The 25580-nt window shown below is 39.8% G+C and overlaps 1 pseudogene; it reads left to right on the plus strand.

The window, feature by feature from the left end:
* LOC137653204 (uncharacterized) overlaps window positions 1-25580 on the plus strand; it is a 36152-nt pseudogene that overhangs the window by 1163 nt on the left and 9409 nt on the right.

Here is a 25580-nt window from a genome sequence, read left to right on the forward strand (position 1 = left end):
CAGATATTAGAACTAAGAATTCTCCTTAATCACTGTGAAAATGCAGAGAATATGCTTGTGAAGGAAGTTTATAAAATGGATTCTACAATAGCTGATGGGTTGGAGTCCGTTTTCATGTTGCTGGCAGCCCAACGTATCCTGCTAGATGATGCTTATGCTGAACAGATCATTGGAAAGAAGCGTAGTGTAAATGATTATAAGAGAATGCGTCAACACTGGTTTGGACCAAGTGACTTCGAAAATTCAGTGAAAATTCAACATGCAATGGAGGCAAGTTGTGGTTTGTTTTTATTTTCTTAGCATCACTACACTTGATGGTCTAGTGTTTGCTTGGCAGATATATAATAAAAAGGATATAATAGCTTTTATTGCAGGAAATATATTTAAAATGTTGTTCATTTAAGGAAATATTCCATTGTATTCCATATTTTTATCAATATTCTTGTCTGTGAATTTGGTAGCGCATATAATGATAAGAAGTTAACTTAGCTATGCAATAATAGATAAACCTAAATATTGTCCTAAATCAAACAATTATGTTAAAGTTGTTTATTTGTTCTGATACTGTTACAAACCTTCGTCCTTTAATATGATTGTTTTCAGCGTACAGTAAATGGAGCCCTGCTCTTAAAATTAAAATGTGTCTGTAGTTACTAGCCAGCATCCCAAGTAGACACTTCATTATCAGCCATCAGATAGTTCAGATGTACTTCCAGGACCTCAGCTGGCTATTTTGATTTTAAGTTTATTCCAGCTTTTTATTAAAGGTTTTGCAGTCTTCCTGATCACTAAAGCTGATTTGAGTTTCCCGATAACTGGAGCAGATTAATAGTTTCTATTTACCTGCCAATGCAGTGGATTAGCGATGTCTATGTACTTCATAACAGAAATTTACAATATTACACTGCCGATAGAAGAACATTGAATTGTAGGAGGTGCATATATATATGTAACCTAATTTTTCTCTTCAGATTGGAGAGAGATTCCCTATCCTTCCCCAAGGAAGAAGGAAGAGATGACGAGATTATGAGCTTCATTGCACACTTACACACCATTGGTTTGTGATTACTCGCTCTTATGGGACCACCACCTAACATGTTCGCAATTGTCCACACCTGAGGGAGCACCATATCCACTGTTAATTATTACATGCTCCTTTGTGAGTGCTATCTCACTACTTCACGATCATGAGCTCCTATGGGAGTGCCAGCTTGCAATCGTACCCCTCGGCTGTTGGCGAACGCGCCATCTCGCCTGCTAGCGATCTCACCCCCTCAGTACTACCTCGCCTGGTTATGATCGCGCCATCTATCCTGTTTGCGATTGCTACACGTTGACGGGTCCTGATCGTACCACCTCACCAGCTAGCAATCTTGTCACCTTGCCTTCCAGTGATTGCACCACCTGGCGACGCCACCTAGCCTGCTTGCAATAGCTCCACGTTGCCTGATTAAGATTGCACCTCCTTGCCTGCTAGCGATCGTGCCACCTCGCGGCACTACCTTGCCTGGACATGATCGCCTGGTCGTGATCGCCCCAACATGCCTTCTTGGAAAACTGTATGCTTTTCGAAGCTTTCTCACTTTTGAATTGACCCTTAAGTTGTTGATGTTAAGCATTCACTTGCTCACTCATGCACTCATTTTGAGCAATCGCCTGTTAACAAGCACACTTCTATGAGTGTGTTCTTTATGCATGTAGCTTGTATAATAATAATAGTAATAATAATAATGTGTGCTCTACATTTAATGCATGTGTGCTCTACATTAATCCTGTATTGTTCATTCTCTTTTGTTCCCAATCATGCAGGCTCTTTAATTGATGAGCTTTCTGCTAGCATTTAGTATTCAACAGTTTAAACGTAGTTTTCTACAAAACTTTGAAGACCTTGCTTCACTGATGATTGCGTTTTCTTTTAGCACTCATTCACTGGCCTTGAGCACAGCAACCTTGCACTCCTGTGTTTGTACCCGCCATGCCACACGCTCATTCTTTCTAGTGCGGTACTATGTCCTGGCAAGATTAGTGTGCTCGTGGACAATCGGAGCAGAGCGACTCGGGTAGTAGGCTCCGAATGGTCTTTGAATCGTCAGATAACCAGCAAAGTCCTGGCTTTGTGGGGTTCCCCAACTGTAGATCTGCTCACATCCTCTCTGAACAGCAAGCTTCCGCTATACTGTTCTCCAGTCTCGGACCCTCAGGCTCTATGGTAAGATGCATTTCAACAATGGTGGGACAACACTGACATGTACACCTTTCCCCCGTTTTGTCTGAAGAGAAGACTGCTCAACACGACCAGAGCATCCAAAGATCTTATGATAACCCATGTAGCTCTGCTATGGTATCACGCTGAGTGGTTTCCGGACCTCCTGCAACATCTAGTAGATCTACCGCGAGAGCTTCCTCCACGACCAGATCTACTCAAACAACTGCATTCAAACATCTTTCATGGAACCGTAGAATCGCTTCGACTTCACGCTTGGAGACTATCCAGCATCTCCTCTCTCAGAAGGGCTTTTCACGACAAGTTGCGTAGAGAATGTCCGGTTACTTGCACAAGTTCTCAGCCTCAATCTACCAAGCTAAATGGAGAGTCTTCTGTGATTGGTGTCGTGGAAGGAATATCTCTCCACTCGATGTCACTATTCCAGTAATAGCAGAGTTCCTTGTACACTTTGGAAGGAAAAGCTTCCTTCTGTCTCGGTGGTGAAAGGCTATCGCTTGGCCTTAAGTCTCGCGTTTAAGCTAAAAGGAGTTGACATTTACTCTTTATTGGAGCTTTCTTTACTCATACGGAGATATGAGATCACTTGCCCTCGGTCAGAGATTAGGACTCCTCCTTGGAACGTGGTTCGCATCTTGAGATCTTTAAAAGGACCTACCTACAAACCATTATGCCATGCAACTGACCGAAACATCATTTTGAAGACTGTGTTCCTGCTCTCTTTAGCCTCGGCGAAGAGAGTTGGTGAACTTCATGGCCTCTCGTATGACATTGCCCAGAGTGTATTGCTAAGACTCAAAATCCTGGGGTGCTGGACCATAGATTTGGGCCATTTCAGATTGGGAGTCTCCATTCTGTAACCAATGACCCAGATCAGTTGCTACTTTGCCCAGTGATGAGTTTGAAATGCTATCTTAAAGGCACTGCAACAACACGGCCCCGACTAACACCTCTTTTTGTTAGCTCAGGGAGAGTAAAGAGGAGGATCACTAAAAACATGGTTTTCTCCTGGATCTGCCAAGAGATCGAAAGAACCTTGGCTCCCGATCCTCCTCCGGCTCGCTAACCTAAAGCCCATGATGTCAGGGGAATCAGCACTCCCTTGGCATTCAAACACAACTTCTCTGTGTTGCAAGTCATAAAATCGGGCATGTGGAAGAGACAAACTACTTTCACAGCCCATTACTTAAAAGACGTGACCCACAGGAGACACGATACTTTCACCATCGGTCCTGTGGTAGCTGCTCAATAAGTAGTTTAAGAATACCTCGGGCTCCTTGGTGGACAAGTAGCTGTTTGTTGAGGGCATAGGTTACCTGGGTTAAGACTGGGATGAATGAGAGTATGTCTAGCTTTTCCTTTCCTCATCTTTCCCTCCCTTGGGGTTCAGCACCATGGGTCCCTCTGCAAGCTGACTTCAACGTTTACAGGTAATTACCACTTCCCTTGTGTAGCCTAGTATAAGTTATGAATTTTTATACTGCCCATGTCCCCATTGCTTTCTGCGAGGTAAGCAATGGGATATGTCTTGTTTTTCCTTTATAAATTCAGGTGTTCATACAAGACAACAAACTCTTACACTGAATTGCATAGGCCACTATTATACTCGGTTTGTATATTTTAGCGAGGTGTTAAAGTTTTCCCTAGACCACAGTCTTATACTGTACTAGGTAAAACTGGGTAATTACATGTCCATGCCAGACTTAAGACTTCCACCCCTCCCAAGAGTGACTCTTAGAAAAAAATAAAGGGATTTTGACGAAGGAAAAATCTATTTCTGGGGAGAGACCTGTGACGCCCGGCGAAAAAGTCCTTCTTTGGGTATTTAAGGGCCTGTAAGATCTTTAGATATTGGCGTTTGACAACCATAGGGGATTTCCAACCCGTATATTTTTTAAAATCATCAAAGTCCCTGTTCTGGAAATCATTGTTGGAGGCATCTACTGTCCGTATATCATGAGCCTGGGGAAATGATTCCGGATTAGTATGTTTAATGAAGTAGAGGATTTGTTGCCTGATACCGTGAATGGAAATAGTACCTCCTTGTTCCCTGATAACCAAGGAGCCAGACGAGCGGGTGGCAGTTCTAGCTAAAAAGGGGCTTGAGAGTGTGACTGTACACGGAGAAAAATCCTGGGGATGAAGAATAATCTTCCGAGAGGAGCACCTATTTTGCGGATCCTCATTTTTTAGCTAGGGAAGCTTTGTCTGGAAAGGAGTACTTCGGCTGAAGGGAGGAAATCTATGTTTTCCGGGTTTCGTGAGAGCTGCTAGTTCTGATGTTCCATCACCTGAGGCCATAGCCGTTAGAAATAAAGTCTTCCTAAGAAGAGTGATATAAGAGCAGGATTCATTGTCCGTGTCCATCGCAAGTTTGAGAACATCGTTCATAGACCAAGAGTCCTTTTGTGGCCGAACCGAAGGTCGAAGCCTAGCACATGTTTTTGGGGTTGATGAGAAATAGGAATCAGCTAGGTTAATGTTGAACCCAACAAGGCAGATCTTCTTCAAAGCTGACTTGATGGTGGTTAAAGTGCTAACTGTTAGGCCTTTGTCAAATAGGAACCTCAAGAAAGAGATGGCTAAATGCGGGGACATACGAGTATGGTCTGCACTCTTAGGGGACCTACTAGTTGTTAACGGCCGAATCATATTGGCGAATTGTCGAGTCCCTTTTTTGTCCCATTCGATGAAGAGATCGTTTCCGGTTCAATGTTCGCATCTCTACGAGCTGCCAACTTCCTGTAGTCCACAAAGTTAGAGTTTTGGCTATCCTTGAGTAATCTGACACAGTGAGTTTGGATACTCGGGTCAGTTTGAGGAACGGGATCCGGATGGGACTGAGTTTCAACTCGAGGAGGAGAGGAAACCAACTGTTCTTGGCCAGTGAGGTGGTACTAAAGCTACTGCGCCCGGGAAGGAGCGTAGTTTGTGTAAAAGTTTTTAGAAGATTCCCTGGGGGAGATAGGGAAATCTTCTTCTAATGGTTCCAATCCCGGGGTAATGCGTCCATGGCATAAGCCCGAGGGTCCAGGGTTGGGGTCACATAACAAGGAAGTTAGTGATTCATCTGAGTTGCGAATAGATCTACCTGGAGGCCTGGAACGAGCCTGAGTATCCACCGGAATGAAATTATGTCTAGAGACCATTCTGACTCCAGTGGATCCGTCCTGGATAGTGAGTCCGCTCTCACATTCTGGCCTCCCGCTAGGTGAGGTGCTGACAGGAACCAGTTCTCTTCTGTTGCCCAGGCGAAGATAGTGACCAGGATCTGATTCAGGTTGGGTGACTTGGATCCTCCCCTGTTGACGTAGTGTACTGCGTCTGTGCTGTCTGACACTACTCTGATGTGGGTCGACCTCGGAGGAGTCTCTCTCTTCAGGGTCAAGAACACTGCCATGGCTTTGAGAACAATGATATGGGACTGTTTCATGGAGAGTGACCAAGAACCTGAAACATCTGATGTTCGGAGTAATTCCCCCCATCCACTTAGAGACGCGGCTGTATGGAATGTCACTTGTGGAGGTGGGAATTGTAGAGGAACCGATTTGGAGAGGTCCTTCGGTTCGGACCATGGGCGTAGTCTCATTTTCAAGACAGAGGGGATCTTCGAGACCATGTCTCTTATAGGTACTGTAGCTCTCTTTCTCCAAACTCGATTGATGTCTTTGAGTTTGGCTTTTATTAGATCTGTTACTGAAGTGAATTGGAAAAGTCCGAGGATACTTTCTAAGGCTCTTCGGACACCTGTTTGTGTTTGAGAAAATTTTTTGATCTTTGAAACTATTCCTCTTACCTTTTGGAAGGGAGAGACAACGTGTGCTTCGAAAGGTCCCACTGAATGGCTAACCATTCTAAGCGGACTGATGGTTGCAGGCGAGATTTTTTGGAGATTGACCCGAAATCACAGGTTGTCGAGAAATTGGAATAATTCCTTCGTAGCTCTGTTGCCTTCTATGACCGGCCAGGCCCAAATGAGCCAACCGGCCAGATAAGCAATGATCTGTATCTCTTGGTTCCTGAGTTGTTCTAACACTCTCTCTCCTAGTTTTGTGAATATCCTGGGATCAATGTTGAGGCCAAAGGGCATGTCTTGAACCCAAAGGCTTTCCTGCTTAGGCGGAAACCCAGATAAGAAGAGAAGTTTCGAGCTAAAGGCGCAAGATAATAGTCGTCGGTAAGATCGACAGAGGTGGTGACGGTCCTACGGGGAAGTAAGGTCCGTACCTGAGAGATAGTCAACATCCGGAACTTGTCGCAGAGAATGTAAGAGTTTAGCTTGACAAGTCCAGGTCCACTCTCAATGCCGCCAAGCCTTTCTTCGGAATTGTGAACAGGTGGCTTTGGAACTTCAGTGATCGATCCCGTTTGATTGCTTCTTCTTGAGTAACCCTGTGGTGTACTCTTCCAGGATGGGAGTGGATTCCTGGGAGAAGGTCACTGGTGGAGGAGGAGGACCTTGTGGCCATTTTCACCTCAAACCTTTAGAGATTATGCTATGAGCCCACAGACCGAAGGTCCAATGGTCTCGAAAGTGGTAAAGTCTACCCCCTACCGGGACCACCGCGTTGTGAGGGAGTGAATCTAGGTACTTTCCTTCTCCGAGGCCCCTTTTTTCTAGGTCCGTCTCGATGGCGAGACTGTCTTCTACTCCTGTATCTTCCTCTCTGGTGTCCACGAGAGGAGCCTGAGGGTTCGGATCTAGGGCTGTATGCAGGTAAAACATCCCAACGGGGTTGGGCTGTGTACCTGGGGAATCAGTGAGGTAGACCACCTGATGAGGGGGATTTGGATGCATAGACGTCGAATCGGAGGGAGGCTGTGATGACGAGTGGGTAACCGACTATCGATTCCTGTCTGATAGAGGCCTCAGACAGAACGTATTTCCCACAACTAACCCGATCAGACCATCAAACGTGTAGGTCGAATTGGAAGGGCAGATCTTGGAATTATCGTAACCCCCAGACTGACAACATCCTGGTCCAGACAGATCGGGCCTGCCCTTTAGGAAATAATACTGTTACCTTCGGTACCTTGTCTAACCTAACCAAGGCAATCTCTTTCAATCGAATGAATCCGTTGAACGGGAATTCTAGTACCTGGGAGTAAATTCTAGGTCCCCCAGAGGGAGGATGTCTATGCCATCCAGATTTATGGTACCATCTATATATGGAACATGAAAGGCAAATCTCTATGCGTTGTTTTTATCGAAGGAGGTTACTTCGATATGCCTGGGGCTGTAGGGGGAAACTTCTGAGTTCCTGAACGGATCTGACTCACTACCATACTTTTGAGCTCCGTCATAGCCCCTTGGTTTTCCCTAGAATGTGTTGCTTTTAGCAGTCACGGTTTATGCAGGGTAACATGAACATCAGGATCCATTAAGGGTCCTAGGTCGGTGACGTAGGTAATTGCAAAGCTGAAGGCTCAAAATTCATCCCCACCTACCTGCCCGTCCATGGGGTCGTCGTCCAACCTTAGAGAGGACACTCTGAGGAGATAGGGACCTCTAGATGGAGCATTTCTTCCCAACTTTGATAACCAAGGGCGGAGAGCCTCTCTTGCAGGCCAGAGAGATTCATCATCATCTTGACGGGAACCATGTAGGCGAACCTTCTGTAAAAGAAAGGGGACATAAGTCTGGATGTTCCTTGAACTTTGGTTAATGATCCTATTCACAGGCTGGGATCAGCTGTATAACTCATAAAAATCAATTTTAAAGAAAAATCATTTAATGTACTATCTTTTGGGGTATAGTTCGACACTTGTATTCATGAAATGTGACACTGTTGGCGCATCCGCCACAGGTTGGCCACCCCTGACTCAGACGTTCAGAACCGGGTCTAACATTATTTACTGGCTATTAGTATTCTATTGATTCATCTGTTTCAAGGAACAGTAGATAGCCTCTCATGGCATGGTTAGTCTCGACCCGGCCCTTCATTAGAAGGGGCCAACGTTTGGTTCCCAGTACTGAGTGGAAACTTATTTCTATTTGAACACTATGTTGTATGGATATTTATTCATATTTAGGCATAGTTAGAATTGAATATGTATAAATATAGGCATAATCAATTTATTTCTATTTGAAAACGATGTTGTATGAATATTTATTCATATTTAGGTATAGTTAGAATTGAATATGCACAAATATAGGCACAATCAATTTATTTCTATTTGAACACTATGTTGTATGGATATTTATTCATATTTAGGCATAGTTAGAATTGAAAATGCATAAATATAGGCATAATCAATTTATTTCTATTTGAACACTATGTTGTATGAATATTTATTCATATTTAGGCATAGTTAGAATTGAAAATGCATAAATATAGGCATAATCAATTTATTTCTATTTGAACACGATGTTGTATGGATATTTATCCATATTTATACATAGTTAGAATTAAATATATGCATAAATATAGGCATAGTTATGTTCATATATTTTTATTTGTACTTTCAAGAATAACTAATGAATATTACCAACGCAAATTCAAAGTGTCATTAAAGTAAATACAGTTTACTTTGTATTCATGTTAAATCCTTTCCTTTACAGCAAAACAAGAGATTGGCCCCCGTGGTCTGAGTGAGCTCTGTCTGTACCGGAGCTCCGGTAACAATCCCCGGTACAAAGGTCCGTCATAGTGACAACGTGAACACCAGAGGAAAACTAATATTAACCTCAATGCTGATCGCCTGTACGATATCCGGTTAAGCCGGAGATTCGATGAAAAGGATCGTAATAACGATATTGTGATTATTTATGAAAAAAGGGGTTCATACCCTGATTCTGATCGTCTGATTGATCTCTGTTTGTAACGGAGAACTAGTGACAAAGGTCCGTCATCGTGAAAACGTGATCCTCAGCGGTACGATAACATTCTCTAATACTGAATGTTTGTGTTATCTCCAGTGAAGCCGGAGATTCGATGAAAAAGGGACCGTAATAATCGGTATCACATTGTTAACTCCGGTTCTGGCCGTCTGCTTGATCTCTGTTTGTACCGGAGATCCGGTAGCAAAGGCCCGTCACCGTGATATCGTGACCGTTCCCGGTACGATAACATTAACCTCAATGAATGATTGTGTTATCTCCCGTGAAGCCGGCCGTAACGGTGTAATTATGATCAAACATGAAAAAGGTTCGTGTGTAAAAGGCTTCAGCCGGAGTCCGAGTGCCGGATTTCACCGTTGCACTCCAAAAATCTGCTCCTGAACGTTAACTAGTTCTCACCCAATGAGTATCCATATAGCGGAGCATAACTCAAGGCGGAGCTAAGCATAACTTCGGAGCTAAGGGTGTCGGTATAAAACGACCCCAATTAATGACTCATACACTAACGTACCTATTAATAGTGTTAGTTATATTAACAGTAACCACATCAATAAAAACGTTTATAATATTAAACGTACTATCATCAACTCTGATACTAAGAGGAGGCTTGAATAACTCGTGATCGTATAAAAACGGAGAACGGGAAATTCACCTCTCTTACTCGAGCTAACAAAGAAAACGAGAGAAGGATAACTCATATCTGAAGAACAGGGAACGAGCAGTCTCTGTTTTCGCTCTCAAGGTTACATAATAAAAAACTAACATCACACAATAAAACAAGAACATTAATAAAATTGATTGCTTTTCTTAGTAATAACCAAGAACGAAGAATAACGTAACAAAAAACAAGGATATAGTCTAAAACGAAGCCTCTGAGGCGAGAACAAACTAAGACTAAATCGCTAAACTTAATTCGCTATTCTTTAAATCGCTATTCTTCGTAGGTCCAAATTGGACTTGCAAGCAAATAAATACCATAGTAAAAATTAATGATAACACTAAAAGGCCATAAAACCTAAGTGATATAACCAAGATGACAGAGTACCAGATGGGCAAAATTAACTAGAATATTTACCGAAGCGAACATAACCCAAAATGGCTGCCGATACCTCGGCAAGACAATCGCTTCCAAAACTAAAAACCACCATATTGGAAACAGAACAAATGCCCGGTACTGTCAAAAGCTGCCAAAACAAACTATGGTACTTAACATTGGTAAGGGTGAAGTATCAACGTCAGTCATGTTGAATTAACGACAATCACTTCGAAAAACACTGGGCAAAACACTTATCAACTTTGCTGGTAAGTCCAAAACAGAAGGATGTACTAGTGAGCGCGAGTGGTGGGTGTCGGTAGGGTAACCCAACTGTATTCTCTAGGGCCTATCACGGCCCTCCCCCTTTGATGAAGGGATTATCTAAATGGAAGACAGCCTGTGAATAGTGTTTTACAAACGCCCTTGTTAGATATACGACACCAACAAGGTGCTCGCGCGAGGGTTGTAACCTCTGCATTCCATGCTTTTAATTTTCTCTGGTATATTTGGAAGATTTATATCAGAAAAAGTACAAAGAAGGACTTTTTCGCCGGCCGTCACAGGTTCGACCCAGAAATGCAAGTTTTGGTATTATGCGAGTAAATGACAAATGCGGAGATCTTTTGTATTTTTCCCTAACTAATACAAACCTCGAATTATTTATATAAATTGGCCCACATCACCTGTCCCCCAGAAGTCCTGCCTGCAGTCAGAAGCGAGGTACCTCACTGCTGTGAGAGTATAGTATATAGAGGTGGCTGGGTACCCCCTAGCCACCCCCAGCTTACCCGCTCAATCGGTTAGGCAGGGTTGCCACCTCGCATTTTAAGTAATCCAAATAGATAACTCCAGGTTTGTATTAGGTAGGGAAAAATAAAAATTATCTCCAAATTTGTCATATTTCCTTTATTTCTTAAAGGAATTTTTTCTTTATTTACAAGCTCTCTCTATGACAAATCAGATTATATGAAGTTCTTAGGATGTAATGACCAATAGTTTCTTCTCCAAGTGGCCTCACCAACTGTGTATGGTGGGCATCACAGGGTAGGGAGAATGGGAGAGAGATGACGACAGTGTAGATATTTAGATAATATATTTATTACAATTCTGTTATTCTTAATCCACCCATGAATCAATTCTGCTTACTGGGATCCTAAGCTCGCTCTCGCTCTTTCTCTCTCTCTCTCTCTCTCTCTCTCTCTCTCTCTCTCTCTCTCTCTCTCTCTCTCTCTCTCTCTCTCTCTCTCAGTAGACAAGTTTATTGTATGCCTTGTAATTTTACATAGTAGATATTTTATGTCAAAGGAAACTTATTCTTTTTAAATCTTTTTGTAAAGTAAAATATTTTATCGACTAGTTTTTTTTATATATTTCGAATGCTATTTATCGTGGAAATATTACATAATCACTTTGCTTTACTCATAATCACAGTGCTTTACTTTTTAGAGGGAAACTATATGAAAATTAACTTCTGAGAAATATTTCTAATCAATAAACAAGTAATAGGAAGGGAAAGTATATGAATGCGCAAATTTTTGGTTATTTAAATTGAAATAAATAGAAATTCGTAAGATTATAAGATATTTATCTTATAGTCAGCAGTAACAAAATAAACATGAAAATACAGGTTATCAAAAAATATAAGGATAGTATAAAATCTCGTATACAGCTACTGAGCGGGAACCATTGCCTCATACCGAAGGGGTTAAGGTCTAAGCTGATGCTAGAAACCCCAGGATTTCTGCTGTTGTGGCATCCTCATCTGCCACCCCACTTGCAGAGGGGTCACCAGATGTGGCACTTGTCACCTATTTGGCCTACCAAAGTAGAAGATCTTAGATCCCTTGTTATCTACAAAGGAATCCTTAATGTCTTCAAGCAAGGAGAAGAAACGACATGTCAGCAGACTCAAGGGAGTAGTACAACCTTTTCCAACCAGCAAGAAATACAGCTGTGACAATAGCAACAACTGCTCAGGCATCATTCTTCTTAGCCTGTTCCTAAAGAGTGTCTATCAGCAATCCCTTCACCGATGTCTGAAGCGGCACTGGTCAGCAGCTAGCGATCTTCCTCAAATTCTTGTTCCAGTGGAACAGGATATACTAGAGTATCTATCATGGTGGTTGGAAGATGAGAACTTCATCAAGGGAACCCCTATGGGGTTTGTTCCTCCGGAAATACTGCTGTTCCCAGACGCCTCAAAGGAAGAATGGAGTGCGCACCAGGGGAATCAGACCGCCCTTGGTTATTGGACAGATGATGAAAAGTTCTTAAAAAATCAACCTGTTGGAAATTAAGGCAGCAATCCAGGCACTGCAAGCATTCCAACTGTCTGATAGGGCACAATGTAGCTTTGATGCGCGACAACACAACTATAGTAGCCTACATCTATAACTAACAAGGTACTGTTTCACAGCACCTCCGTACGTTGGTGAAGCAGGCACACACATCGGCGCTTAACAATGCACTGGAACTGTCAGTAAAATGCTGACAAGCTCTTTTGCCAGGGACAAGTCATAGGAGCCGAATGGTCCCTTCATACTCTAGTGGCAAAAAGACTTTAGACCTCTTTTTCTTACCAGTGCCGCACCTGTCATCAGCTCTAGAGGATGCCTTTCAACATTCATGGGACAATGTTGATGTCTACTCTTTTCTGACCTTTGCTTGTTTTGCAGAGTTGTCAAGAGAGTACTGATTATTCCAAATGGTACCTGCTGATGCTCCTTCAGGATGTACTGTGAGAACTACTCCTGAGGCTCGACCTGTTTTACCAGCCCCACCTGATGTGGTACCATAACTCGGTAATATTCCTGTCACTCCATGGTTAGAGACCCCTTTGAGTGAAAATCTTTTCATGAGAAACATCACAGGAGATGTCTGGATATCTACGTAGATATACTACAGATTTCTATCAAGAAAAATTTGGAATTCTGTAATTGGCATCGTAGACTGGATACTTTTCCAGTTTGAGCCTCTCTTTAACTAATAGTAGATTTTTTCGTCATCCTTCATAGCGAGAAGCTCCTCTCAGTCTTGGCGGTGAAAGGCTATCGCTTGCCTTTAAGCCGGGTCTTTAAAAGTGAGATCTTAGACCTTTCTGTTTCATGGAAATTGTTTATCCCATGAGGAGATTCAAGCAGTCTTGTCCCCCTAGGGAACTCGGCCTATGTGTCGGATGTCACCCTAGTTTTCAGGTCCCTCAGGAAGGCCCCTGTAAATACTTTTTAGGCATGTGTCAGATAAAGATCTGATACTCAAGATGAACTTTCTCTTTGCCTTGGCCTCAGTGAAAGGTGTCTCCAAAATTCTTGGTATATCATACTTTTCCAGTTTGAGCCTTTCTTTAACTAATAGTAGATTTTTTCGTCATCCTTTATAGCGAGAAGCTCCTCTCAGTCTTGGCAGTGAAAGGCTATTGCTTGCCTTTAAGCCAGGTCTTTAAAAGTGAGATCTTAGACCTTTCCGTTTCATGGAAATTGTTTATCCCATGAGGAGATTCAAGCAGTCTTGTCCCCCTAGGGAACTCGGCCTATGTGTAGGATGTCACCCTAGTTTTCAGGTCCCTCAAGAAGGCCCCTGTAAATACTTTTTAGGCATGTGTCAGATAAAGATCTGACACTCAAGATTAACTTTCTCTTTGCCTTGACCTCAGTGAAAGATGTCAACAAAATTCTTGGTATATCATATGTCATCAGTCATACTAGAGTCTGTTACGAAGACTCGGAACCCTGTTGTTTATGACCCCAGGTTCAAGTCCTTCCTCTCCTCCCTTAAAGATTTGACAAGTGATTAAATTGGTTTGCTTTCATGCCCTGTGACCCATTATGGCATTACCTAAAGTGTACTCCAATCTTCAGACCACAGAGTCTAAATCTTTTCCTTAGTATAGGTAGGTTCAAAAAGGAGATCTCCAAGAACCCAAATCATCAGGCGAGCATATGCACCATTGGCTAAGAATCCTGAGGAACCCACTTGAGCACACATTTATGAAGTTTTTAAACTTTATCTTTGGGGCCATTGGTAGCTGCTCAGGACGATATGTAGCAAACCTAGCTCCTTTACATGACAAGAAGCATCCCTTCAAAGGGTGCAATGGTTGTGCTGTTATTTGCTGGACCAGACGTTGATATAGGTAAGCCTCTGTAGCGAGCAACTCTTCTATTCATAAAAACATAAAGTATCTTCCCCATTCTCCTTATGAGTGACAGGATGGCAAGGTGTATAAAACCCTTCATTTCTTTTTAAGTTGACCATTCATTTCAGATATATCATCTTTTGTAATATAGGTTCCTCTGTGACCATTTACCTTTTAAAACAGAAATGTAAACTATCATCTGAGAAACTTTTCTCATTGTTGGGAGGTGAACAGGAGTCAACACTTCTGACCTCTACAGGATTTTAGACTCGCCAATATGGTTATGGGAACTTTCTTTCCTCTAAGGATATTGTTTTCTATAAAAGGATAATGGTTTGTACTTGTGTAAGAACAAATGACAAATTTTTAAAAGTAATGTCTATTTTTCCTAACTATACAAACCTTAGTACACCAATGCCTCTAGATAAGAAATTAATTTGTTTGAGTGGCTTTTGTATCGGTGTTTTTCTTAGGACGAGTCGGATTTTATATGTAAATTTCCCAATTCATTCCAAGCCCTACAAAAGACATTAAATTTTATAAGGCTAAACTGTACTAACCACAATGAAATAAAACCATTTGGATCATTCAATACCTAACCTAACCATTAATACCTGTAAATGAAGTGTTATTAAAATATACAGTAATGCAATAATAAATGAAAGTTAGCAAAAATGTGGAACCTAACCTTCTGAGTGTGGCGATGTCCAAAACCAAACGTGTCAGCAGAGAAGAATAAACAGCAGAAAACATTAGCACTTAACTTTACGAAAAACATAAAATTACTCAATTTCATTTCTTTATGACCTTTTTTATTTTTTTTTTTCTATTTTTTTTTATTTTACATTTTGTACTATCTAATAAATGTACTATCTAAATTTCATCAATTTCTTCATCACTTCCGCTTTTCTGTGTTTTTGGATAACTTTGAGCTTCCTCTTTGCCTTCTAAAGGCCTCTTTTAAAAAATAACTATCCAAGGAAGCTTGTTTCTGCCTACTCTTTAGAATGTTCCTGAAATGACTCGGGCATATGACATTAAACTGCGCGACCAGATGACCTGTGTAAGTTTGCACTGTATTATGAAAAGTGCTAGAGCCTTCTAAATTTCTGCTGTTGTCAAAGGGTTCTCCTCCTCCTTGGTACTGTTCTTGAATGACGTTCATTAGCATGAGAGATTGGAAATAGCAAAATGTTTTAGCAATATTAAAGATTTCCAAGGAGGAACCACAAAAAGAATATCGGTGTATCAACCTGATTTCATTTCTTGGGTAGATACTGGAGTCCATCATGGCAGACAACATAACAAGACCATCAGAATCTGCCAAATTTACGTAGCCAGTATGAAGTTCGTAGTGGGAAATAATTTGCAAGTAACCATTTAAGACTTTCAAAGTTATATTTAGTGTTTGATAAAAATAGTGCAATACTTTTTACTGTTGATTTCTCAAGACATTTGACAGAGATACTCTTGAAAAGAATTGAAGTAGTCCATTGCCATGTTGCAGCTCATGATTTGCGGCCTCAGTGCATTGGGGGTTTTTAAATCATATGATTTTTAATCCCGCGTAATTTCTGCTAAATCGCACAAACTTGTGAGGTACGAGAAAGTGTAGATTCCGATAAAAACAGCGAGTTGTAACTTCCCGTCTTGTCTGTACTCGCATGAGACCTTAGACGGCACACTATTGTCTGACAGGCAGGAGTCAAGCAATGAGAACATGGAGATTAGTATCTTGGAGCCGATTGGTCATGGAGCACAGCATCACCTCTCAGCATCTTGACTTGCAGCTTCTCCCGAATGCTCATCGGTTGTTTATGTCTCGTTTCAGTAACTTGTGTTCCTGCATTAATGAAGTTTTAGTGTGTTTTTAATTTTGTCTCGAGCTTTAAGATGCTGTCGAAACTCCCTGCTCCTTCTAAGGCTTCTGTCAGTGAGCCTAAGCATCAAAGGAAGATGCTGTCCATAGTTGAGAGGGTGAAACTTCTCGACATGTTGAAAGAAGGCAGAATTTTCATCGCAGTTGGACACTATTATAACATCGAGCCGATCGTTCGCTACATTAAAATAAGAATATCAGGAAGACGGCATCAGTGACTTTCAACAGTGCAGCGAAAGGTGGTTACTCCCCGTAATACGATGTTGGTGAGGATGGAATCTGCTTTGGCAGTATTGATTGCAGATTGTCAAAAAAAAAAAAAAAAATACAAAACCATAAGTTTAAACACCAACATGATCTGAACCAAGGCGAAGACCCTGTATAACAATAACAAACCTTCCAAATGATGATGAGGAATAGTACATATACGACTCTCAACCAGGAACGTTCAGTGATTTCCCAAAGAAATATTCATTCAATGCCAACAAAGGCTGGTTAGAAAAGTTCCATAAAATATTTGGCCTATTGTCTTGCTGTATGGTGAAGCTGCCTCTGCAGATGCAGCCAAAAGAGTTGTTGAAGTAGAGTTCCCTCAGCTTATTGAGGAAGGTGGCTATCTTTCCAAACAAACTTTTAATATGGACTAGACGGAGCTGTTTGGGAAGAGGTTGCCATCTCGCACGTTCTTGTTCAAAGATGAAGTAAAAAGGCCAGGCTTCAAGGAAAACAAAGACCGTGAGGTGCTCGTTATGTGCTGGAATGCTGTGGGCTTTATGTTGAAACCTGTATTTTAGTTTATTTACAAGTCCTAACATCCACGTACCTTGTAATCCAAGAAAAAAAATCTGCTGTCCATATATAGGATGAACAATGCTAAAGCATGGATTACGAAAGTTCTCATATCTGACTGGTTTCACCAATGTTTCATCCCTCAGTTTAAAGTGTATCTAGCTGAAAGGAGTCTTCCATTTGACTTACTTTTGTTGATGGATAGTATAGGAGGCCATACAACTGATCTGCATTATGAAGAAGTACAGATCTAGTTCTTGCCCCCCAACACTCGTCCAACCAATGGATGAAACTGTCATTTGTGCCTTTAAGGTGCTCTACACCCGGACTGCCATGGAGGATCCCATCAGAAGTTCAGATGAGGACGATAGTGACTTCACACTGAAGATGTAATGGCTTAACTACACAATTGCACAGTGTTACAGGACATGAAGCCTCGGACGATCAATTTCAGATGGAAGAAATTGAGGCCCCAAGTGGTCCACTATTACAAAGGCTTCACTCCTAACGAAGTTCATCACTTGGCAGTCGGCAAGGCTATCAAGCTGGCAAGACTGATACAGGAAGAAGACTTCAAGGACATGACTCCTGAAGATGTCACTGGCCTCATTGATTGCCACTCGGAGCCACTGATAGACGAAGACCTCATGGAGATGACAAAGTCTACATGTGAGGAAGAGGAAAAAGCAGAAACGCAAGAGGAAGAAACCTGTGAGACTGGCCTTAACCTTGAATGCCTTGCATCCATGTGCAACATGGCTAAGGAATTGCAACAAGGGTCGCAAGATTGGGACAGTGACATGGTTCGATCATTTGGACTTTCGCAATCTGATAGTTGGAGCCATGTCTGTCCACAAAGCCATTTAGGCCAAGAAGAAAAGACAGGTGCAGCAACTTCCCATTACCCATGTTCCCCTCCCGCCAGAGAATGTCCGCTACACCTTAGCCTTCAGTGGAGGTTGAAGAAGTTGAAGATACTGCCCCCCCCCCTCCCCCTGACGAAGCGCCGTCAGAAGTGCTATAAAGCTCTCATTTGCTGTGCAGTAAGCAGCATCATCACCTTCGTCATTCTTACTGCACAGCTAATTCATTGTCATAATTATCATTTAAGCCAGTCAGCAATATCTAAAACGATGAGTAGAGCCTCATACACACACGCACACACAGACGTACCTACTGTATACAAAGAAAATTTGCATAAATGCAAAAATGTTTACTGTATAATACTAGATAAGTGTGTGGGAAAAGATAATACAGATAGAGGGGGGTTTAATATTAGTATGGGAGGTTATAAAGGTTGTAAATATACATAAATAATAAAAGATAAGGCGTCGCTACTTCGTGGATTTTCACCTATCGTGGGGGTTGCCGAAACCAATTGCCAACAATAGATGAGGGAATACTGCAATGGCAAAACTGGAGTTTTAGATGTATTATTAGATTGTATAGGAGACTGGCTAAGAAACTGACTGGATAAGAAACTGAAAATCAATGAGTCATCCTATGGTAATGTTAGTCCAATATTATACCATCAAATTGTGTCATAATATACAGTAATGTAAATTTTCTTGAACACTTAATTTTGTAACATTTCATGTTCTCTTACCTTTCAAATGAATGGTATATAATTTGAATTTTGAGATTAAGTGCTTGTGACTCGAGCTAGAGAATTGGAGGTTCAGTAATGTAATTTTAAGGTTGAAATGACTCTTGCTTTTTTTTTTGTTTCAGCTTCAAAAAGCATTAGAATCCTCTTTTGGAGTCTTCAAAGGATTTCAGAAAAGCTTTTTGCATGGAAATTTCTCCTTTGATCCACCTGAAGAGGTAAGTGTACTGTAGATAGAAAGAAACTTTATTTTTCAGAGTATGAAAGCTTAAACTTCTGATATATTAACAGTGGCAGGTAAGAGGTAAAACTCATTAGAATAATTTGTCTTAGCTATTAGAATTATTTATATGTACTACAGTATACTGTTTAAATTGTAGTCACTTTTTTGATATCCAAAGGCAGTATAGTTACCTTGGAATAAATATTGCATGTGGTAGTACCTCAGTTTATGAATAACTTTGAATAAGATTAAATTCAAATTGGTTTATGAGCTTGCAGAAAATTTTGAATCGTATGTGTATTTTGTGAGAACAAGTACTACAGACAGTATTTTCATTTATTAGAGTTTTTATTTTTATTACTTTTATTTTTATTATTTTTATTTTCATTTTTATTATTTTTATTTTTTATTTTTATTTTTATTACTTTTTTTATTTATATTTTTATTTATTTTTTATTGTTTTTATCATTATATTTCTATTTTTTATTTCTATTCTTTTTTTTATATTTTTTTTCATAATTATTTTTATTTTATTTTTTATTTTGTTTTATGTTTTTACTGTTTTATTTTCTATTTTATTTTATTATTATTTTATCTTTATTTCATTATTATTATTATTATTATTATTATTATTATTATTATTATTATTATTTATTATTATTTACTATTTACTATTGTTATTACTATTAGTATTGATATTATTATTATTATTATTACAATTATTATTATTATAATGATTACTATTACTATTATTATTATTATAATTAATTATTATTATTGTTATTATTATTATTATTATTACTACTACTACTACTACTACTACTACTACTACTACTACTACTATAATTATTTATTATTATTATTATTATTATTGTGGAGAATTATTTTTTTATAATTAATTAAATGATTGAGTGGGATTTAGTCCAGGAAAGTCTCCCTACATCAGTTACTCTAAGATCAACAGGGGAGGATAATGAGCACTTACACTCTGGGCACAAACACCCTGCTAATAACTTTACTGACGCAGTTTACTAACCCTCACTCTTGAATGCAAAAAAGGTAATTGTACTGTCCAGAAGCCGGAGAACTCCACGCGTGAAAATAAAAGTAATTTAATGTCCTACTCTAGCTTTGTCAGGTCTATAGTTCACTCTTAGGCTCTGTTTTGGCTCTGTCCCAGTGACCCCGGTGAGATGCTGGACAGGAATCTTACGTTAAGTAATTAAAGACAATAACAAAAATGGGAGCAGTGATGTAAAGTTATGTGTAAAGATATCGATCTCTACCTTCGAAGCAGATCTAATTAATGTCTTGACCTCAATCGATGGCGGTGACAGTTTCTGGTAAACACTAGCGGGACCTCTTCTCTCTGCTCCTTAAGAGTAGAAACTTTACATGTTTTAACATCCTTTTCTATATTATTTGATCTACCCATGACACCATTCATGCTGTATAGGATGATCATGAAAAGTTAAAGAAATGCTTTCAATATGCCTTGTAATTATTGAAGTATGGATAGCTAACATAACTGCAAGTATTTGTAAGTGCTAAAGATAATACTCAATACCTAGAATCAGTTCCCTCTATGAACGACTGCAGTGAAGACAAGTCTGTTTTAATGACTGTATGGTCATCATCCCTCTTCAGCAGGTAGGCATGTCCATCACACACTACAGTAACTTCTCTGCCGCACAGTGTATGAGCATATGCATCCTAGCTCCAGAGCAATTGTTCTTGTTAATATTCATGTCAAATTCAAATAATACTATCCCAATCATAGTGATGTAATAACTGCTTCATAAGTAAGTATTACTGTACCTGAATGAACTGCTGTTTGTTAGAATCATTTCTCAGGAAGGCCTTCTAATCTACAGCTCATTTAAGTTTTCACTTTGTACAACAAACTTCTCACCACAGCCTCATCTGATGTGTTCCATGGCCTGTGTAATGACAACTTTACATCATTTAATAGATCAATTCTAATGAATTAACATACATGTATCAATAAGATTATGAAATCATTGTGTAGTGAAAAAGATTTTTCCTTACAATGTTAAAGAGCATATTTAATATAACTTACCTTCACAGAATCTGGTATGTATGTATATGTGCTGAATACTGCATCTCCTTCCATGTACATCATGCCGAAGACCTTCTGACATATCAGCGTGAAGTTACTTAAGATGTCATTCATCATGTAGAAGTAAGCATTTCATTGTAGATTGTGAGTGCTTCTTTCATAGAAGGTTATGCTGCATCATCTACTTCTTTCATCAGTTGATAAAATATCCTGGATTTATCAGTTTTACAGAAGAAACCATCAGTGGTTTCTAAGCTGTAGGAAACTGGCATCATGGGGAATTTAACTAGCTCTTCCAGCCTTAACTTAATTTCCAGTTGTTAACTTTTTAAGAATAATTAGAGAGCCATATTTCCTTGATGCTTTAACTGTACAACTTTGTTGCCTACTAATCTCATGGTACTTTTCTTATTCATGAATCAAAGTGTATGTAGGTTTTCTCTCCATTTTCACTTGGAAATTTCTGTTGTTCTTCAGTCTGTCTTCAATAAAAGTGTCACATGGCTTCTCAACCTTCTCTGCTCTGAGCACGTCATGCTCTACATCATGTGTTGCCTCCTTACTAGAAAACAGAATGAGCAGATTATCCTTTGTCTATTGTGAATGGGTTGAGGGAACTCTGTACTTCCTTGATGACCTTCAGAGTGTTCCTTTGACTCAAGTAATTTCTGTTAGTCTTGTATATCTCTGTTCATGACTGATAGGTGCATGTCTGCCACATTCAACATGGAGTTACAATGTCTTGCAGCATTATCCCATGTGCTGTATGAGCAGAATTCTTTCCAGTAATGGAATTAAAGGTTTAAAGGCTACTCATGACCAGCAGAGGCACGGGACAGTAATATCGCCCGAGCTAGCAGTACAATGTCCTAGGGACTGATCATATATACATTTAATCAGTGCCCAAGCCCGCTCTCCACTCGAGATAAGACCAGGGAGGGCCAGGCAATGGCTGCTGATGACTCAGCAGGTAGGCCGGGGCTCCCCCAAAACCCCCCCCCCCCTCCTTGGTTCAAAAAGAGGGTGAGGTTGCAGATATAACTAGAGAGTTTAAACTGGACTCGGACTCCAGTCCGACAACCGCCGAGCAGGGACGCTTTCAATAGGCCATCAGAAGCTAATCAAAATTGTCAAACTGTGAGCGAGACATGGATTTGGATTTTGGAGCCCTAAAAATTTGAATAGAGAAGTGTTGTTTGTAATTAGTGAGTTAATGAGCAAGCGAGCGAGTGAATAGCGAGTTAGTGAGTTGGTTGGTAGGTTTAGTGAGTTAGTGAGTTGGTTGGTAGGTTTAGTGAGTTAGTGAGTTGGTTGGTAGGTTTAGTGAGTTAGTGAGTTGGTTGGTAGGTTTAGTGAGTTAGTGAGTTGGTTGGTAGGTTTAGTGAGTTAGTGAGTTGGTTGGTAGGTTTAGTGAGCGAGTTAGTTAGTTGGTATGTTTAGTGAGTGAGTTAGCTAGTTGGTTGATTGGTTTAGTGAGTGAGTGAGTGAGGTAGTTAGTGGGTTGGTTGGTTGGTTGGTTGTTTGTTTGTTGGTTGGTTGGTCGGTCTGTCTGTCTGTCTGTCTGTCTGGTGGAGCAATTCAGTTTAGGCATTTAGTGTTCTTAAGATCTTGTCTAACTTATTCTTGAACTTGTTTACCATGTTAGTGTTTACTACATCCGCTGGTAGTCATTCCAAGTATTTGTTTTTTTTATGTAAAGAAATTGCTACATTGAGTGATGATGTATCTTCTCAATTCCAGTTTGTATTCGTTACCTCTTGACTGATTTGTGCCAAGCGTGAATGTATTGTTGTAATCTACATTTTTTATTACTTTAAGAATTTTGAATGCCTCTATTAGCTGTCCCCTCAGTCGTCGAGTTTGTAGATCAAATAAGTTCAAACGTTCCATCCTCTATCTATATCCAAATTGCCTTAGTGTTGGAACCAGTTTGGTGACCCTAGCTTGTACTGCTTCCAGTTTATCTATATCATTCTGAATACTTGGAGTCCAGAATTGGGCTTCATATTCTAGTTGGGGTCTTACTAGTGATGTATATAGCTGTAGCACAGTGTCTGTTTCTGTATTTGAATTGTCTTTTTTTATAGCCTATTAGTTTCTGTGCTTTCTTTTCAGCTTTTATCTTGGTGAACTTCAAATCCTTACTAATAATAATACCGAGATCTTCCTCCTGGTCCACACACATTTCATTACCCAGCAGTGAGTAATCTTATTGTGGGTTACTATAACCCAAGTGCATGACTTTACATTGCCCACACTTGAAAGTCTCTTGCCATTTTCTGGACCATTCTCCTAGCTTCATTAGATCCCTCTCTTAAGGCTTCTATGTCTTCTGAGTTTGCAGCATTTAAGCCCAATTTAGTATTGCTGGCAAAGTTGGTTATTCTACTAGTTACAGTAATCCTAAATATATGTCCATTAATGTAGATCAGAAATAGTAGTGGTCCAAGGATGGATCCTTTTGGTACTCCGCTTGTAACACGTGCCCACTCTGAAGCTTCTCCATTGATTACAACTCTGTTTTCTGTTTGTTAGCCAATCTTCGATCCATTCAGCTGGCTCGTCAATGATGCCTAGTGGTCTAAATTTGACCATTTATTTCTCATGAGGAACTTTGTCCAAAGCCTTTTGGCTGTCTATCAAAAGATAGTTTTTCTCTATATGTTCTACTATTTAATCTACTATAATAGATTAAAGAATTTTGTATGGCACTAAAGTTACACACACTGGTCTGTAGTTGCCAGGGTCTTCTTTTGGCCCCTTCTTGTAGATTGGAGGAACATTGCTTAGTTTCCATCCTTGTGGGGCCTTTCTTTCGTTGGCTGTGTTTTGGAACATTTTGTAAAAGTTTGGAGTTATCTCTTCTAGTTCTATAATCTCTCTTGGATGAATATCATCCGGACCTGGTGCCTTACTTACCAAGTCCTTTATTTTATTTTTGACATCATCCATTGTAAAAGGGATTCTATTTAATGGTTGTGGCCCTTTATTTTTGAAAGCTGGTTCTGGGAGGGTTGTTGATTCTTCCCTAGTGAATACAATTGTGAAATATGCTTTCACCAGTTCAGCTTTTTCCAAATCATTAGTTATAAGATTACCCTCTGAGTCTCTTAATGGTCTAATGTTTTTGATTTGTTTTCTACTGTTTACATATGCAAAAAATTCTTTTGGGTTTCTTTACTAGCTGAAGCCACTATTTTCAATTCATTGATCTTGGCCTTTCTAACTAGTTTTATCTGCTTTTTGGCTTAGCTTCTTTTGCTCGGAAATTTCATGAATTGAAGGCTGTGGACCCATTGATTTATGTTTGCTCTGTCTACTTCTTATTGCATTGGCTACTTCTCTGTTTAACCACTTACGTTTTGAAGTTCCATTTGGTAAAATATTTGTATGCGGTATATATTTCGCCGCCCTTTTTTTTATGTAATTCTAAAAAGGAGTCCCATTGTGTATCAATGTCCCCTGTTTCATCATATTCTAAATTCTTGGTGTATTCCTTCTGTTTGATCCAATTACTACGTCTGTAGTCCATTTTATAATTTACCTTTCTTCTAGATGAAGAATATTTACGTGAAACCTAACTATTCTGTGGTCACTTTTGCCAATATTGTCGCCTACTGAAACACTGGATATTAAATTTTCTTCTATTTTTAGTACAATATCTAGTATATTGTTTCCCCTAGTTGTTGACAAATTCTAGTAGTCTATGGCCCTCTGTGAATTCCTAATGTCCCAGTTTACTGTTGCATTGAGGTCTCCCATTAGGACAGCTAGCTTATTGTTAACTTCCTGTCCAAGATGTGTCTACAGCTCTTTGTCCTGTTCTTGTATTTGATGTGATGGTCTGTATATTACTAGTATGGACTTTTTTTTTGCTATGATGTTTATTTTTGCACGTGTAACTTCACATTCTGTTTCTAATTTGATGTCTATGGGATTTAAGTGATTTTTAACATAGATCATAACCCCTCCACCCTTTATGGTAAGGCAATCTTTCTTGAAAAGCTTGAAACCTGGGATTTCGTATTCTCCGATAAAATGCTTTGTTTTTTCTTGAATCCAGATCTCGGTAATGCCTAGTTCCTCGTTAGCTACCATTTCCCTTAGGTTTTCCATTTTGTTTCTAACTGACTGAGCATTGAATTGTGCCACTCAGGAAATTTTTTAACTTTATTTTTTCTCTTCCTCTGCGGTTTTGATAGTTTCCCTGATTTACTAGTGTTTTATTTTTACTTTTATCTGCATTATCCAATTTTTTCTGCCAAATTTTCTTTAATTATTGTTGGAGGATTTTCTAAGGGTCTAGTTTGTTAGTGGTCTATCTAGAGATAATTGTAGTGGCTGAGATTAATTTGGTTTCTGTATATTCTCTTGCCTTCTTCACTAAAGTGCATTCCATCTCTCTTGTATAATTTTCTCGTGCTGTAGAAAGTATCCCAAAGATCTATAAATTTCACTTTCTTTTTCTGGCTTGTAGACTTATGCCTTTCATTTATCCCTGCGGCCTTACCAAGTGTTGAGTGGCTGACATTGAGTCTTGGGAGAATACCTATAACTATAGTATTGTTCGTCTTGTTTCTAGCCGTTTCAAAAAAGGTTCTGTTTGGCCAGCTGTATCCTTTCTTAGGAATAAGTCATTTCCAGTTTCCTGTACAATAATAGTGGTTTTCTTGTTCTCTGTTATAGTTTTACTGATCACTAATATCTTCTGTGCACTGGCACCTGGATAGGACTTAACCTTTCTCTTCTTTTTGAGGCCGAAGTGCT

Source organism: Palaemon carinicauda, chromosome 1, assembly GCF_036898095.1.
Source record: "Palaemon carinicauda isolate YSFRI2023 chromosome 1, ASM3689809v2, whole genome shotgun sequence".
Classification (NCBI taxonomy): domain Eukaryota; kingdom Metazoa; phylum Arthropoda; class Malacostraca; order Decapoda; family Palaemonidae; genus Palaemon; species Palaemon carinicauda.